General features: G+C 36.1%; 1 long non-coding RNA gene across 1 annotated transcript; it reads left to right on the plus strand.

Moving 5' to 3' along the window:
* The first annotated feature begins 9243 nt into the window (after window positions 1–9243).
* LOC127835837 (uncharacterized) lies at window positions 9244–15219 on the plus strand. The gene is made up of 4 exons (XR_008028560.1): window positions 9244–9738; window positions 9994–10134; window positions 10647–10822; window positions 11815–15219. It is a non-coding gene; the product is annotated as an uncharacterized LOC127835837 (long non-coding RNA).
* Window positions 15220–18248: the final 3029 nt, after the last annotated feature.

The raw sequence follows: 18248 nt of genomic DNA on the forward strand, positions 1-18248 counted from the left end.
TTGTTTTATTAGTTTATGCAACATTTGAAAAAGTAAACTGCAGCATGGTAATGCCGTATTCATTTGTACAAACGGTGGTACCCGTACACATGAAGTTGGAACTACAAATGTGTGCGTTGAAACTAAAATATTGCTGTATTTTCGAACAAGATAAATCATAGAAAATGTATATTCCCAAAGTTTCTGTATAACGTCTGTCTTTACTTTTCAAAAACATAGTTTTAACATTTCTTATAACTAGAGATTTGTATTTGTCTGTTTTTCAGATCTGATATAACTGCCCTCGTGTGCTTGTTTTTATTTATTCCACTTGTTACAACTGTTTAACTATCATACATGCATATAGTGTGTATGTATTAATGGATATATTCCAACTAAGTCGTGCTTTATATTTGTTTTAGTTCACAAAAAATAACTTTATTAAAAATATTTTTCAAAATGGGGATACAATATTTAGAGTTTTCACTTGGAAACTCTAAGAAACCTATATTGTTTTCGATTTTTACATTTTCCCTAAATTTTATTTTTTGATGCAGAATACCATGGCCATAGCTGATATTAAAATAAAAAATAACTAAAAGTAAACATGTCATACTACAGTTCTAAAATCTTCAAAATAACACCGGCTCGTATACAAAGCTCAAATTATAAAAATGGACATACACATTCTGCATCTGTATTTAAAGTATTCGAACATATTTTGTTTCGAGAGGTTTATGACAAGTTCAAATACACGAGTTCTCTTGTGTCTGGGCCAGTGGAACTTTACGCAGGCGGACCAACTTTCTCTGAGCATCTAGTGTTTACGTGTAAATGAATAATGTACCGATATAATTGTCATGGTCAAAAGTAATATTCAACACAATACACTTGACTGAACTAAAATGGACCGACTGTTTCATAAATGACAACAATAATCCGTCACCTCGACATGAAAATTCTCTTTAAGTCGACTGATGCAAAGTTAACGTTCACCTCGTGATGACATTCGAAAAATATTCTTTTGAAATAAAAATGCAGTTTCTAGAAAGCATATGAATGTTTTAATTTCGCTCCATGACGAAGCCTTTAAATACTGGATGATGGAGGTTGTAGAAACAATTTCCAGTCAAATTTAGAACCATCGTTATCGAGTTGTCGGTGTTGTAGACAGGCCTTAATCAATATTCCAAGCAGTAAATGAGAGTTGATATTGTTACTGAAGCTATCACTGCATCTGAAATATCAATTTTAGCGGATAAGACCGCTGATTTCTCGGGGGTGGAGCTACTGTCTATTTGACTTAGATTTTGCGATGATGAAAAAGTTGTCATAAGACAAGAGTTCCTTGGATATGTACCACTTCATGAAAAGGTTGCATACACTATTGCATGGACAATTGTAACACAGTGCAAGACATACTGTCTAAACCTAAACAAGCTACGCGGCCACGGATACGAATTATGCACGACAATGGCTGGACAATAACATGGTGTACGTATTCAAAATGTAGATATATTGTTCGGCTCACCGAAAAAGTCTTGTTGTTAATGATCTAAATCTATCTAGATCTAAATACAGTTTCTGACGTACGTAAATCCGTAGGAACTGTGATATAGAGAGCCATAAGAGAAGATCGAAGGCTAGTTTTCAACACACACTTGTCAAGAAAATACCAGGTTGACTGCACAGTATAAAAGCATATAAATCTTTGCTAACCATTGTATCGAAATACGCCGTCAGTTAAAATATGTAGCGCAAAATGAACAGAAAGAATACGACAGGACGACAGCTGGCACATTCAGCTGTGGGCGGCAACTAGAACGGTGACAATAGCCAAATATTCGTTTATTTTTGAGATCTTCACGCAAGCACTCCAGGCTGTTGAATTAGACATTATCGGTGTAAAAAATCGATAATTTAACATCGAAAAATTGCGGAATCGATTGTCGGGGAGGATATTTTCGATCGGGCATTAAAAGCAGCCGAACCTATTTTTATAACAATAACGATACCACGGAGATGTGACCGTTAGTGGAACCAGTGAAGATACTATCGACGCAAAGTTTGTTTATATTCCGTATCTGGACTCCCTTAACCAGTGTCTAAGAAGCCGCTTTTCCGAATCTAATATACCTACGTTCATGTCATATCAACTTTATCAGAACCACATCAAAACTTTAGATCGTTCATGGTACGACATGAGCAAGAAGAAATCCATACAACAGAATGAATCAGATTTCATTGACTTAGTAAAAAATGGGTATGTTCCCAGTCGTGCTTAACGCGATGATCATAATTTTAAACCTGACTTGCGCCATCACTTGTGAGGTAGAACTATCATTTAGCACGCTTAGACGAGTCTAGACAGGGCTTAGATGCACCACGTCAAACAGGTCCTCTTAGACGAGTCTAGAGATGGCTAAGATGCACCACGTCAAACAGGTCCTCTTAGACGAGTCTAGACATGGCTTAGATGCACCACGTCAAACAGGTCCTCAGACGAGTCTAGACTATGCTTAGATGCACTACGTCAAACAGGTCCTCAGACGAGTCTAGACATGGCTTAGATGCACCACGTCAAATAGGTCCTCAGACGAGTCTAGACATGGCTTAGATGCACCACGTCAAACAGGTCCTCAGACGAGTCTAGACATGGCTTAGATGCACCACGTCAAACAGGTCCTCAGACGAGTCTAGACATGGCTTAGATGCACCACGTAAAACGTGTCCTCAGACGAGTCTAGACATGGCTTAGATGCACCACGTCAAACAGGTCCTCAGACGAGTCTAGACATGGCTTAGATGCACCACGTCAAACAGGTCCCCACAAGTATGCATGATTAGCGTTAACGGGGATCGAATCAACACCAGTAATACTATCTTGATATAAAAATACATCGAGAAATTCGATCAAAACCTACGTCGCATTGACTTCATATTTTAGGATTCAATAAAAGTAATTTATTGAATTCTACCCTCGATTTCGCGCGAACGAAACATTTTTAATCCCCTACCGGTTTCACCGGAGGGGACTTATGGTTTGCGCTCCGTCTGTCAGTCTGTCTGTCCGTCACACTTTTCTGGATCCTGCGATAACTTTAAAAGTTTTTAACATTTTTTAATGAAACTGGAAACATGAATAGAAGGCAATATGGGCATTATGCACGTCATTTTATTATGTGACTACGTCTTCAATTATGGTTGCTATGGCAACAAAAAAAGAGAAATACTGCTAAAAATGGTGGTTTTCTTGAAACATGGATAGATGGCAATATGGACATCATGCACGTTATTTCATTTTGTTCCTATGTCAAAAATTCTGGTTGCTATGGCAACAAATATTAAAAAAAACATTGTGACAATGGTGGGATTTCTGACAATGGTGGAGCCGGTAGGGGACATATATTGTTTGGCAATAGTCTTGTTTTTAAATGTTTTCAGCGTAAATAAATTGTTCAATAACCGCTTCCATGAACTGTAAATAGGAGTTGATGTTTTTGTGAAACTAACCACGGTCATTCTGACGCAAATCGTTCAATTCATTAATCTTTATTATTCACGGCAAATTTTTCCTGATTTCACGAACTTTTCCACTCACTGATTTTCAAGAGGTTGGGGTCCCATTTTACCCCATGTGCGGACGCTCATGTGAATCAGCATGAATGTAATTCCAATAAAAATGTGTTAACATGTCTCTTGGTACCACATTCAGGCGATTAATGTAAAGGTATTAGATTTATCTGAGAAAATACAAGATGATCAAAAATCATTCATACTTGCTTGTTTTAATTTACTTTATCCGCGCATGGCATTAAACATGTAATTAAAAAGTCAATCGTTATGCATTCGTTTATACATTTGCGGGTATTGTTCGACAGAAATATTCGTTAAGAGAAATAATAAGATATTTAACTGAATATTTATTTTTATTTACGAAGGTCAAGAGCTTCTTAAGTAGATCAACGTATGCCACCGGTCATTAAAGAGCTCCATTTTCTGCAAGTCGGCTTCTATCAGGACTATGAATATGGATGTCAAGGCGCTTACTATATTGACTCACAGGGCTATATATATGGAGGCAGTAATCCAGACGCTTACAATAGTGACCGGCCAGACGCTTATAATAGTTACCGGCCAGACGCTTACTATAGTGACTGGTAGGGCTATGTATATGGAGACATTTGTCCAGACTTTTACTATATTTACCGACGAATGGCCAGTATACAGGACTATGTATATATGGACAGTTGTCTAGACGCTTACTATAGTGATCGGTGAATGCCCAGTATGCAGGGCTATGTATATGGTGACAGTTGTCTAGACGCTTACTATAGTGACAGAAGAAAGGCCAGTATACATGACTATGTATATGGAGACAGTTGTCCAGACGCTTACTATTGTGACCGCCGAATGGCCAGTATACAGGGCAATGTTTATGAAGACGGTTGTCCAGACGCTTACTATAATGATTGGCGAATGGCCAGTATATAGGGCTATGTATATGGAGACAGTTGTCCAGACTCTTACTTTAGCGACCGGCGATTGGCCAATTTACAGGATTATGTATATGGAGACAGTTGTCGAGACGCTTACTATAGTGATCGGCGAATGGCCGGTATACAGGGCTTTGCATATGGGGACAGGTGTTCAGACGCTTACTAGAGTGACTGAAAGGGCTATGTATACATAGAAAGTTGTTCATATACTTGCCAGAATGACAGGCTCAAGACCAGTATACAGGGCTATGTATATGGATATTATTCGCGGGCTTAGCGCAAAACGGTCGCAACTGAGTTTTTGTAAATTGTTCAGTATTATTCAAAAATTAATAATTTATACATTTTTATCAGTAATAAAAGAATATTTTGCATGAATGTCAGTATTGTAAATGGATTTTAATTTAACATAATATTCTTCTAATGGCATTATTGTTATCTGAGATATTCGTTAAATATACGACAGTTTTGCGCTTAAAATCTTGAAATGTTTGATTCTATTTTGTATGCAAAAAGGTCGTATCTGAAAATCAGATCATTTTTGTACTGTAAATATGTCTTTATAAGTAGAATTTTATTCTGAATACTTGAAATATGTGTTAATCAAAATATTTTCTAATGATTAAAGAAAATACAACATTTTACATTTATTCGAATTCAAGTTTGATTACCTGGGGGGGGGGGGGAAATCAAATATATTGTAGTGTGCCTTTTGTTTACCAAAACTATAACTGTAACGTATTTTCCGTTTATTTGAACAAAAGTGTAATTATTTAAAGGTAAGCAGAAATACTAGAAACAGCAAATAATCGTAAAACAATAACTGGGGGCCGGTAAAGAATTATCAAGTATAAGACCAATATATAAACAGATAACAGTTATTGTCATATCTTTACATCTTTCTTATATCATGTAATATTTGTATTTTAATATATTATAATAAAACAGAGTTAATGTCAAAACAAGATTATCTTATGTGCTTTTTTATTTAAAAAATTAATGAACTTTATTACTAAAGGCAGGTCTATAACCCCTTTCTAATTTCACATACAATTTTTCAAATATGATTATGGTATATGAAAAATGATTAGACTGAAAATAGTACAAAATCTTATTAATTGTTTTCCTACCTTTTTAGCTACATTATTATAATTGTATGAGTCTGACATGCTACGCACTGGTACCATTGACACAGTCTGACCTGCAACAAACTGGTACCATTGTCTTAGTTTGACATGCTATGCACTGGTACCATTGTCACAGTCTGACCTGCAACAGACTGGTTACATTGTCCCAGTCTGACATGCTATGTACTGGTACCATTGTCACAGTCTGATATGCTACGTACTGATCTAATTGTTTCAGTCTGACATACTACTTACTGGTAACATTTTAACAGTCTTACATGCATGATACAAACTGGTACCATCGTCACAGTCTGACATGTTATTAACTGGTACAATTGTCACAGTCTGACATGATTCATACTGGTACCATTGTCACAGTCTTACATGCTATGTACTGGTACCATCGTCACAGTCTGACATGCTTTGTACTGGTACCATTATCACAGTCTGACATGCTATGTACTGGTTCTATTGTAATATTCTGACATGCTACACACTTGTATCACTTGTCACAGTCTGATTTGCTACGTACTGATATAATTGTTTCAGTCTGACATACTACTTATTGGTAACATTTTAACAGTCTTACATGCATGATACAAACTGGTACCATCGTCACAGTCTGACATGTTATTAACTGGTACGATTGTCACAGTCTGACATGATACATACTGGTACCATTGTCACAGTCTTACATGCTATGTACTGGTACCATCGTCACAGTCTGACATACTATGCACCGGTACCATTGTCACAGTCTGACATGCTACATACTGTTACCAGTGTAACAGTCTGACATGCTATGTACTGGTACCATTGTAACAGTCTGACATGATATGTACTTGTACCATTGTCACCGTCTGACATGCTATGTACTGGTTCCATTGTAACAGTCTGCGGACTACACACTTGTCTGACATGCTACGTACTGGCACCATTGTCATAGTCTGATTTGCTATGAACTGGTACCATTGTAACAATCTGACATGCTACGTACTGGTACCATTGTAACAGTCTGACATGCTATGTACTGTTACCATTGTAACAATCTGACATGATATGTACCGATACCATTGTCAAAGTCTGATATGATTGGTACTGGTACAATTGTAACAGTCTGATATGCTACGTACTGGTACAATCATCACAGTCTGACATGCTACATACTGGTACCATCATCACAGTTTCACATGTTACGTACTGGTACTGGTCACAGTTTGAATTGCTACGTACTGGCACATAATAATCTGACATGCTACACACTGGTTCTGGTCAATCTCCCATGCTACACATTTTACCATTTCACTATAATGCTTATATTCATTTTCAGTGCAAAACGGTTGCAACTGCAGATACGACCGTTTTGCAATGAAAAAACATTTCATTTTCAGATACGACCTTTTGCTAAATGATGGTTTTGGGGGTTTTGTAAGCAGAATTTAGCTTTAGTTTTTTCAATTAAAAATATTGATATTTTGGTACAAAATATGCAATCAAGTCATTTTTGACGATGCGAACAGCATCGTCCAAGGTTTGATAATCACCCTAAATTTTTTTACAATGGCGGCCTATGTAAAAGACCGAGCCAGTCCGATTGAGATAACTCGATTTTTCAGTTACTTCCCTTTTGCATACGCCACTGCATAGGAGCATTGATAACATTCTCCTAGCAGAGTTGTCGTTCGTGTTTCAACATTCAACAATGGCCGCCTTAATGAGAGTCTCGATTCAAAACTTTCTTACTGCATACATTGGCTTGTTTCGCTATTTAGAAGCTGTCATTTAGGATATATGACTTATTTATTCACTAAATCTCCGCTTATGACAACAATAGTTGGAATTCGAAGGATATATACTCGATGTGAATGAAGGACTTTCTGGATCGTAACAGCTTGACACGGCAAAACTGGAATACTGATTACTGGTATTTTTAGTTATCAATATAAGTCACATTGTGCTTTATAAATTGTATTCGAGCATTTTGCGACTTATTGAATGACTATGATACCCGATATCAACATTTCATCGGGGATTTGCAGATCGCCAAGCTGTCCTGAGATTCAACATTGATTTCAAACTCTTTACTGGCTAGTACTCTTTCTTAGTGTTAGTACTTTTTATCATTTTAAAGTTAAATGAACTGTGTCACAGTAAAAGAAACATTAAGCGATTGTGGCCAGTTTGGATCTAGATCAGCCTGCAGTCGCTTGAAAGCTGTTTGCTTAAAAGCGTTTTTCTGACAATAACAAATAATTTAATTGGATACTAATTTGACTGCGCTTTTCCTGTGACCTGGCTCAAATAATAGAATTGTCATTAATCAAATTATTTATTTCGAACATTAATCAATTGTTTTTCTTGTCCCTCGGGATCAATGACTTTAGCACTTTCCTGTTGAGAATTGAATACTGCTAAAGGCGATGCTAGGGGGCGTGAGAGATGTTGCACCTTCCAGTATCGCTCGATTGTTCATTGTCAGCTCGGGTACTACGTACATGTACCCCGGGTACTCTTAAGTATACTTACACATATCCCGGGTACGGTAAATATACTAAAATGTACCCGGGAAATTTAACCCTAAATCAGCAGTTGTCGACTATTTTTTTGTAATAATTATATATACACATCAGGGCTTAACACTAACTATTTTTCAACTAGCCCGTTCGGGCTAGTAAATGCAGAACCTACTAGCCCTGACCAATCTTTCATGTGCCCTGACCCAAGTATTATAAAAACCTTTATATTTATCATTCAACTTGTATTTTCTTGTGCTTGGAGATGCGCAATTATGATTAAATCATTCTTATTAGCTTGCTTTACTATATAATGCTATTGAATTCAATATTCATCTATTTAAGACAACTATTTGTAATCTTCACGCCATTTCTGGAGAAATTTTCTTGTTTTTTATTTCCTCATAATACTTTCTCTTACTTTCCTCCTTCCCTTTTCTTTTCGTATCCGAGGAACCCCCATGCCCACCCGTAAAGCCAAACTTAAACAACGACATGAACGTTAAAACCTTTTTTACATAGATTGCCGGGTTACCGTCTTAAAAGAAATGGTAAGTGAATCTAAGCAAAATAAACAATAAAAAAATAACAATTTTACAGGGTTAACTCTCTACTAAAAGCCGGGATCGACCATTAATATTAGTTTTGCTAATTGAATTGCGTAAAAAATATTGTCAAAACACTTCTAATCTAAATAAAGTCTCTATCTTCCTCTAAATGGATTTATTAATCGTCTTAAGGATGGAATAACTTTTCCATAATGACAACAAATTAAAATTATTTAAAATTGATAAATAACTATTAATTTTATAGTTACTTTGTGTTAAGGATGTTCGATCGTTTCCACTTTACGTTAATTGATTCACTATATCGTAAAAAATAAAAACCTTTGTATATTTTCACGGTTTCAAAAGATAAGGTTTGAATAAACGAGTGAAAATTCTAGTTTGACTGTTTTGATTATGCGCCTATAAATTTTCGTTAATTACATATTTTCTTTTCAAGATTTACTGCAATGAAACCAAGCGTTCGATTGCTTGACGTCACTTCGTGATCGACATCGATGAAACGCTTGCTTACGCTGTAGAAGTTATTTTCTGTGCAAAAACAAGCGTCTATTAATAACGAAACGATAACTTGTCAACAATGAGAATCAGATACTTGGCTTAATAATTTTCATTTAAAATGTCTAATTTGGATATAATTCGGAATACAAAACGAAACTTAAAAGGTATTTTTTTAAAAAAACGTTCCAAAGCACAATGTGGATTTCAATAGAAATACTATTTCCACCGACAATCAGTATTTCCGGTATGACCACTGTTATTTTGACGATTTTTCTATCGAATCGTCGGTAAGCGTGACCACATGTGACAACAGCGATGCCAGTTGGAAAATTGGTAGACGAGTCGTTGAACTCGACACATTGGCCGAATCGCTTTCAGCATGCAGTGCTTGTCAACTCAAGTGCCATGAATTTACTTAACACAGTAGAAAGCAGGGATTTCGGACTGGCATGTGTTTTGGACATACAGTGTAGCAATTGTGGTGCAATAAATAACGTGGCTACTGGATGGAAACATGGCAGAGTTTATGACATGAACACAAAGCTTGCATTGGGTAAGACTTTTTTGTATTTTTGGTACATTGGTGCATTATATCATGATTTATTGTCAAAATTACTGATACTTTTGAATACATTCAGATACTGGTGTAAGTTATTCCTGTGTAGTCTACATGTAGATCACTAGGCCTTATAAAATTATGTAACTTAAGTAAATTATTGACATTATTTCATATTATTTTATTCCACATAAGCATATTTTAGCATTGTGCATTGTCAACTGTTCTGTCATTTACTGCAATCTGTTTCAGGTTAATCAGAAACTGGGTGTTTCACCTGGGACTTTCACATAAAAAATGGCCCTTCTCCGTGACCTTCAGCACAAAAAAAGAAAGGCTATAACTGTTACTCGTGCAGCAAAACAGCGACGCATAAGACTCAAAACTGGAACGGTATTTTTAATTATGGGCATTTTATTTTTAAAACACAGTATTCTTCATTTGTATGCCCCCAATTGGCGACATAGTTTTCGCACTGTCCGTCGGTCGGTCAGTCCGTCACATTTTTCGTGCCTGCTCTCTAATTCAAGTAGTTTTTTATCCGGTCTTCACCAAACTTGGTCAGAAGTTGTGTCTAGACCAAGTTCGAACATGGCCATGTGGGATCCTGGGTTTCTTACAATTGTATGGATTATTTACACGGTTGTGCTTTTATATAGTTACAAAGTTTGAGTTTGGGGCATCCGTGTCGTGTGGACACATTTCTTGTTTGAGATTGTTTCAATAGATCCATCAATTATATATGCAAAGTAGTAGTAACATTTAAAAGCATATGCTAATGTTTGTAAGTTGATTATTGTAAAAGCATTAATGTGCTGTGTAATCATTTCTATAAAAAAAAATCGGAGATAACCCATGAAGGTGCAAGCACATTTTCCAATTTGAAATGCTGTTTTCCTGTTCAGGCATTCAAAGGACATAGTGCAAGAAGTACGAGAGGGTCCAACATACTGTTCAAACATAGAGGACCAAGATGTTGAAGTTACAACTATACCCCCACCTGTACCCAAGCCTGGTCCAGCAGGGCTAGACACTACTGGGAAGGAATGTGTTTTCTTTGATTTGGAAACAAGAGGGTTAGGTAAAGTTTATTTTTAACATATTCCGTATTCACAGTGTTGCACATACATAAGTTTATCTTGGTCCAATTCAGGTATTTAGGTACTCTAAATCTCCAAAATTGAACTTCTATTAAAAAATATACATATTTACTTGCATGTGTAACATAATTCAACCTGCTACTGCTGAGTTACTAAATGTGAGATATCGTGTAAATTGTTTGTCAACCTAGCATATGATTGAATTGCAACAAGAGTTATGTTCAGACTAATTTCTCATTTTGTATTCATATAATAAATGATTCTTAATCTTTATTGATAAAATGATAGTAAATACCTCTTAGATGATGCAATGTTACATTACCCACAACTGGCTATAGTATATTATTTTGGATCATTTAAAAATTTAAACACTCTTCTCTTCGCTTCTTCAGATTTATGAATAAATAAGGTGCCAAAAACTTACTTTCATATATCCATGAATCGAAGAAAAGAGCGTTTCAATTTTCATGATAACAGTTATTATGCCCCCTTGGAAGAGAGAGTTAATATTGTTTTGCTGGATGTTGGTCTGTCGGTAGATCATTTAGTTTTCGATCAATAATTTGTCAACTTTGTCACAGATTGGTTTTTAACTTTCCATGTGCATAGGTATTGGACAGTATATAACCCCTATTTAAATTATGGTCACTTGGTCAAAGGTCAAGGTCACAATAAGTGTGAAAATTGTTTCCGATCAATGACCCTTCAACTGAAAAATTCTCTTAAACCACAATGCATAGAGAACGGATGTGAAGGAATCTCTTCTGCGATTGTTCAAATTAAGCTTCGAAATAAGTCCTGTCCTGGGGGGGGGGGGGCAATGTTTTTCCCTTTTATGTTTATTGTAAACACTGCAAATGTATTTTAAGAAGTTTACATTGTACTTGGGTGAGCGACCCAGGGCTCTCCTATTAATGGAGCTAAAATGGATTCTGTGCAATTTCTATGTAAAATTTTTGTTTTGTTTTTTCAGAGCGTACTTCTCACATAATTCAGATAGCTGCAGTGCATTCAACTGGTCAGTTTTCAACATCATGTGATGCCAGAGAAGAAGATGTCATTGAAAGCGTCAGAAATAACTGGAGTGACAGTTGTTGGCGACTCTGTGATTGTCAATGGACAAACAGTAACAGCTGTCCCCATCAAATCTGCATTGACAAGTTTTATAACATTCTTACAGAAATGTTCACCGGTTATTTTAGTTGGGCATAATATAGAGTCTTTTGATTGTAAAGTGTTGCTCCATGCTATCCATACTTGTGGAAAAATGTCTGAGTTTCAGCAAAATATTTGTGGCTTTTTAGATACTTACCAAATATGAAATCATATTAGCAGAAAAATTTAGTTAAAGACGTCATTGGTGAATTATACATGTACATGGCACATGGCGCTCTACAGGATGTTTTAGCTTTTCAAAAGTTAGTGAACTCTGTTCCTCTTGACCAAAATGTTGTTAACAAATATTCATTCAGCTATGACCGAGCAGTATTAGCATACAATGTGTAACTAAATGTTGCTTCCAACATCAAATCTTTGCAAACCATGATTGATACAAAAGTTATACGTGTGTAAGTCAAGGTGTTGCAAGGAAAGTTGCAGGAAGTGGATTGCAACTTAAACATTTGAGTACTGTATCAAAAAGAAACGGACTGAGTGGTTTGAGGAGCCCCCTGTCAGAGGTTACACACAGACAAATCAGAGTAACAAAATCAGAGAAAAAAATATGAGCAATAGCGAGTTATTTGTTGCCTGACATATAAACAATTGTAATTTTCATCTTGTATATAGATTAGCTATGAAATCTAATAGCTGTTACATAAAAAAATTTCCTTCTCGATGACAAACATAGTTGTGATTCTTATGTCAGTTGTATTTCTCATGTTTCACCTAAGTTGTAAGATATTTTTGGCAGTGCATTAAACCACAGATGGTGTGTGAAACATAATTGCCCGGCTAATTGTATTCTATGTTGTTTTTTGTAGATGTACTAATCTGATAAAAGTATTTGCGTAGCCTGAATTTTGATTGTTGTTGCTCTCATTAGTAGTTGTTGTGTACATGTGTATCCTATATATGGACAACAACACATTTTTGTTAATGAATTGCAAACATGGCTTTGCTTAATGTGTGTGATTTGTGTCACATATTTTACATTGTTCTATGTCCCAATAACAGTGAAATAATCATTATCTTGAATTTCATAAATTATAATTTGGCAAAGGTTTCTGATTGTATAAGAAAACTATGAAAAATTCAGTTTCAGATGGCCCCCCAAAAAGACAAATGTATTTCTCATGTGTCCAGCTTTTGACATCCTAAAAGAAGCCTTATTATACATGCGTACAACATAAAAAAATCAACAATACCTTTTTTATTGACATTCTTTTTGCAGTATCTGTAACAATGCCGTTCACTAAACAATAGTGTATCACAGCACAAAGCAGTACTATTTGTAAAAAAATTATATATTAATTGATGTCTGGTTTTTAGCTCCACTGGCCGAAGGGCAGTGTCCTGTGTCATGGTCCTATGTCATGGTCCTGTGTCCGTCGTGTGTGCATGCGTCCGTGCGTTAACTTTTCCTTAAAACATCTTCGTCTCCTAAACTACTGGTCCAATTCTGATAAAATTTCTCAGGAATGTTCCTGGGGTGAACCTCTTTCATATTTGTTCAAATTATGCCCCTGGGGTCAAATTTGACCCTGCCCCGGGGGTCACTGCCTATTTTGTGAAAACTTTCAAAATCCTCTTGTCCATAACCATTGGGCCTAGGGCTATCAAATTTGGTATGTAGAGACATCTAATAGTCCTCTACCAAATTTGTTCAAATTATGCCCCTGGGGTCAAATATGACCCGCCCCGGGGTCACAAAATTGAACATATGCTTATATAGGGTCTATTTTGTGAAAACTTTACAAATCTACTCGTCCATATCCATTGGGCCTAGGGCTACCAAATTTTGTATGTAGTGGCATCTTATAGTCCTCTACCAAGTTTGTTCAAATTATGCCCCTGGGGTCAAGTTTGACCCTGACCCCAGGGTCACAAAATTGAATAATGCTTATACAAGGCCTTTTTTGTGAAAACTTAAAAATCTTCTTGTCCATAACAGTATGGCATAGGGCTACCAAATTTGGTATGTAGTGACATGTAATAGTTCTCTACCAAGTTTGTTCAAATTATGCCCCTTGGGTCAAATTTGAAACTGCCCCGGGGGTCACAAAACTAAACATATGCTTATAAAGTGCTTATTTTGTGAAAACTTTAAAAATCTTTTGTCCATATCCATTGGTCCTAGGGCTACCAAATTTTGTATGTAGTGACATCTTATAAACCTCTACCAAATTTGTTCAAATAATGCCTCTGGGGTCAACTTTGACCCTGCCCCGGGGGTCACACAATTTAATATACGCTTATAAAGCGCCTATTTTGTGAAATCTTTAAAAATCTTCTTGTCAAAAACCATTTGGACTATGGCTACCAAATTTGGTTTGCAGTAACATCTTATGGTCCTCAACCAAGTTTGTTCAAATAATGCCCTTTGGGTCAAATTTGACCCTGACCCGTGGGTCACAAAATTGAACATTGTATACGTTTATATGATGCTTATTTTGTGAAAACTTTTAAAATATTCTTGTCCTTAACTCTAGGACTTAGGGCTACCACATTTTGTATGTAGTGAGATATAGTAGTCCTCTACAAAGTTTGCTCAAATTATGCCTCTGGGGTTAAAGTTGACCCACCCCAGGGGGTCACAAAAGTGAACATGTGCTTAAATAGGGCCTATATTTAAGTATTTGCACATGCCGAGAATATTTTTTTCAGCCTTTTTTCAGCAGTGGAGCGATACAGGGCCATCATGTCCCTCTTGTCTTTTAATACACATCACACAGTTCTAAAAATAATAATTTTAAAATAATACATATGTTCAATTTACAACCCACAACGTGGGTAACAGGTGGGTGGGGTAATTTAAGATGTTTATTTGAACATCAACATTGTTTTTTTCATTTGTTACATCTGAAATATTTTCATAACAATGTACATTATAAATATTTCTACGTGTATCACATTTCAGTTGATAATTTGATTGTTATAGAGCAGTTATTATATAGATATGTTTTAATTACTATTACAATGTTAGTCATTATATTTGTTAAATTAAGTCCATATTAAAATGTCTGTAGCAAAAAAAAATCCACGGTGACCTATCAATTTCTTTACTTCATTTTAATGCTAAGCTAGTTTCCTTTAATTATTGAGAACTTCAAATGAATATGAATATTACATCAACAGAAATATGTATCTGTATTGCATGTTATCTATTTTGAACTGTGCAATAAAAAATTCAAAACAAACAAAAAACTAGTCATACTTATTTCTCATTATTTTTTACGATTTCCAATATTTTTGGTTTTTAAAGTGTTCAGTATGATAATACAAATGTTACAGTTGCTAATCTAATACAATCTCAATATTACTATGCCATTTTAAATGTATTAAACACAAACATTTTACCGTACCCTCAATTTTTATGCCCCGCAAAAACGACATTTTTTCAAACGCACATGGCATTTAAAAACCTTTGTTATCTCAAAATTATTCACGGTGACCTCCCTTTTTTATTTTATATTTATTTCAGATACAGATCCATTAATCACCATACAAAAAATTATAGCATTCCGGATATTTTGAAAATTTTCACAAAACGATCGAACATACTTAATGTCGAGTTTTATACCTTCATCATTCCGGACGATCCTGGGCGATCCCGGCTTTTAGTTTCAAACGTATTTTCATTGAGAAAACACGTCACTTCGAGGAAACCAATAAAAAACCGTGTCTAGCGGCATTCCGTTTAAAAATAGGTACTGACGTGTTTTACCAGGAAAACCGCCGGGGATTTTCTGAATTGTCGGCCTCTTTTTGATTGCAATCAGGGGGTTCCGAATCTATTTCGAGATACGATCCGTTTGTTGTCTCCGAACTCACTCTGGGATTTAATTGTCATCTGATCGTACTGTATCAAGATTTTTGCATCTTTGAAAAGCTTATTTAAAACGCAGTTTATTGATATAGAACATATAATCCCGCCCAAAATACACACGACCGGTCGGGCATGTTCCTGGGACATTGGCTAGCCCGGACCAAGGTACAGGCAGTGAATGTCGTTCGGACGTGCCTTAATGTTAAGCCCTGCACATTTATGTCAATTTTCTGTAGAATGGCCTCTATATTATCGGAACACATACTCAAAAAGCATGTTGATGCAGTGTTTTTTTAAGAGAAGTGTGTTCAAGATAATCGGTTGCGCGTTTTACGACATCGGATTATGGGCGCGAATACAACTCGGGTACAGTCTAATATGAACCGAGTACAATTACGTTTATTTACCGTACCTGGGCTACATGTAAGTATACTTAGAGTACCCAGGGTACATGTAAGTATACTTAAGAGTACCCGGTGTACATGTAAGTAGTACCAGAGCCGACAATGACCAATCGAGCTCCATTATCCCTCATGAACCGACTCAAAAAACCGAGTCGGCAATATTTGACTTAATTTTTGGTTTGGTTGCTCTCGAGGGATCAAAAATTTCAGAATCTTCCTAAAAGCCCTACGGGTTTGATCCCCAGAAGCGACATTGAAAACTAGCACACTTTGTTATCTAAAAGGCTGCTAAACCTGATATACAATGATAATGCGAATTTTCTCTCACATGATGTTCATCAGTCATATTATATAAAAACTTACAGCAGTAGTAAACAACTGGACAATAATTAATGAACGCATCTTTCATTTGTCTTTGACACTTTGATTTTGACATGGCCTAGATTTAAATATGTGACTGGACTTTACCAGCACTTTTGTAACAGAGCTAAAGTTTAAATGTACCATTGAAGATCACCTACATCCAGATTTGCTATTATAAACGTGTGGAAAGTTTTAAGGGTGTGACAAGTAAGCAAAAATTGGTCATTACTTAGAGGCCACAACTGATCTATGACTGTATTAAAACAAGAAAAATCAGTGCCTGATTTAGATTTCCTTAGATAGTTCAATAAAAACTAAATTCATAAGCCTGGTAACAGTTTAACGGTAATGCTGCCAATGTGTCACACCAGGGCCTTGAATTTGAAATCTAGGACATGAATGGTCATTTCTTCATGAAATCAGGACACAAAATTGTATTTTAAGTCCTTAATCGACCTGGCTATAGTTCTCATATTATTATAAGCTCAATCAGTATATTTATATCATTATTTATGCTAAATGTGTATTGTAAACATATACACAATCATGCAGTTACTTGATAGCAATAAATAATATCAAAGCTACCCATACTATAAAGGTCATTGACAAAGCCTATGGTCAAAAGGTGAACACATTGAGTGTAATCGCCCTCTCGTGCCAGCAAAAACAACACGTTGACAGGTTGTCATTTTTGACAGTTCTACTTTCACTTTCATTTTGTGACATCAAACTATTAACAATTATGTGGCTGAGAAAAATATCGCCATTGCTTTTTATGCCCCCGGTAGGGTGGCCTATATCAGTTGAACTGTCAGTCAGTCAGTCAGTCAGTCAGTGTGTCAGTCTGTCCGTCCGTCCGAAAACTTTAATGGCCATAACTTTTTTAACATTGAACATAGCAACTTGATATTTGGCATACATGTGCATCTCATGGAGCTGCACATTTTCAGTTGTGATAGGTGAAGGTGAAGCTCATCCTTCAAGGTCAAATGTCAAATATAAAGCGTCTGTCTGTCTGTCTGTCCGAAAACTGTAACATTGGCCATAACTTTTTCAATATTGGCGTGCATGCGTATCTCATAGAGCTGCACATATTGATTGGTGAAAGGTCAAGGTCATCCTTCAAGGTCAAGGTCAAAGGCCAAATTTTGCAATATTGAAGATAGCAACTCCATATTCGGCATGCATGTGTATGTCATGAAGCTGCACATTTTGAGTGGTGAAAGGTCAAGGTCGTCCTTCAAGGTCAAAGGTAAAATATATGGCTTCAAAGCTGCGCAGCAGGGGGCATTGTGTTTCACAAACACAGCTCTTGTTTAATATATTTTCTGCACATTTCTTCAAAAAACTTACATCAATACAAGATTTTCTTCGTTAATTCAATCATTCCTGACAGACTTGTGTACATATTTCGCTTACATTTTGACGCGCGTAGGTAGGACCGCATTACCGCTTCCGAAATGTGTATTCATACTATTGCCTTCGAGGAACTTATCTGATGTTTGACGGAAAGGGCCGAAAATGTGCGAGTGTGGGTCGAGTTCCCCACAGGTACTACTTTCCCGTTCCACCATTTTTTTTCCGTACCTAAAATTGTTCGTACCCAATTTTTTTTTCGTACCCAATTTTTTTTCATCCCCAATTTTTTGTTCG

This window comes from Dreissena polymorpha, chromosome 1 (genome assembly GCF_020536995.1).
Source record: "Dreissena polymorpha isolate Duluth1 chromosome 1, UMN_Dpol_1.0, whole genome shotgun sequence".
NCBI classification, from domain to species: Eukaryota; Metazoa; Mollusca; class Bivalvia; order Myida; family Dreissenidae; genus Dreissena; species Dreissena polymorpha.